The 1,420-nt window shown below is 36.6% G+C and overlaps 1 non-coding gene across 1 annotated transcript; it reads right to left on the bottom strand.

The window, feature by feature from the left end:
* Positions 1-1,014: 1,014 nt before the first annotated feature.
* LOC112788322 (small nucleolar RNA R71) lies at positions 1,015-1,122 on the bottom strand. The gene has a single exon (XR_003195690.1). It is a non-coding gene; the product is annotated as a small nucleolar RNA R71 (small nucleolar RNA).
* Positions 1,123-1,420: the final 298 nt, after the last annotated feature.

Below are 1,420 nucleotides of genomic sequence, written 5' to 3'. Positions count from 1 at the left end.
AAATATCTTTTCTAACTTCCTAACTTCTTATCTTTTCAAAATTTGTTTCAACTAACTAACTAACTTTTTGTTTGTTTCTTATCTTTTTCAAAACTACCTAACTAACTCTCTCTCTCTAATTTTCGAAAATACCTTCCCTCTTTTTCAAAAATTCTTTTTGATTAACTAATTATTTTAATTTTTTGATTTTAATTTTCAAAAATTACTAACCTTTTTTCAAAAACTATTTTTGAAAATCACTAACTCTTTTTCAAAAATTATTTTCAAAAATTCTCTCCTCCTTTCATCTCCTTCTATTTATTTATTCATCTACTAACACTTCTCTTCATCTCACATCTCTGCTCCTATCATCACCTTTGTGTTTGGATTCTTCATTCTTCTTCACCCCTATTCCTTTTTTTCTTCTACTAACAATAAGGAACCTCTTTACTGTGACATAGAGGATTCCTCTTCTTTTCTTGTTCTCTTCTCTTTCTTATGAGCAGGAACAAAGAAAAAGGCATTCTTGTTGAAGCTGATCCAGAACCTGAAAGGACTCTGAAGAGGAAACTAAGAGAAGCTAAATTACAACAATCCAGAGACAACCTTATTGAAAATTTCGAACAAGTAAAGGAGATGGCAGCCGAACCCAACAACAATAATGCAAGGAGAATGCTTGGTGACTTTACTGCACCTAATTCCAATTTACATGGAAGAAGCATCTCCATCCCTACCATTGGAGCAAACAATTTTGAGCTGAAACCTCAGCTAGTTTCTCTGATGCAGCAGAACTGCAAGTTTCATGGACTTCCATCTGAAGATCCCTTTCAGTTCTTAACTGAATTTTTGCAGATCTGTGATACTGTTAAGACTAATGGAGTAGATCCTGAAGTCTACAGGCTCATGCTTTTCCCTTTTGCTGTAAGAGACAGAGCTAGAATATGGTTGGACTCTCAACCCAAAGACAGCCTGAAATCTTGGGATAAGCTGGTCACGGCTTTCTTAGCCAAGTTCTTTCCTCCTCAAAAGCTGAGCAAGCTTAGAGCGGATGTTCAAACCTTCAGACAGAAAGAAGGTGAATCCCTCTATGAAGCTTGGGAAAGATACAAGCAGCTGACCAAAAAGTGTCCTTCTGACATGCTTTCAGAATGGACCATCCTGGATATATTCTATGATGGTTTATCTGAGCTATCAAAGATGTCATTGGATACTTCTGCAGGTGGATCCATTCACCTAAAGAAAATGCCTGCAGAAGCTCAAGAACTCATTGACATGGTTGCTAATAACCAGTTCATGTACACTTCTGAGAGGAATCCTGTGAGTAATGGGACGCCTATGAAGAAGGGAGTTCTTGAAATTGATACTCTGAATGCCATATTGGCTCAGAACAAAATATTGACTCAGCTAGTCAATATGATTTCTCAGAGTCTGAATGGAATGC

This window comes from Arachis hypogaea, chromosome 20 (assembly GCF_003086295.3).
Source record: "Arachis hypogaea cultivar Tifrunner chromosome 20, arahy.Tifrunner.gnm2.J5K5, whole genome shotgun sequence".
NCBI lineage: Eukaryota > Viridiplantae > Streptophyta > Magnoliopsida > Fabales > Fabaceae > Arachis > Arachis hypogaea.
This window is presented reverse-complemented; position numbering and strand designations above follow the sequence as displayed.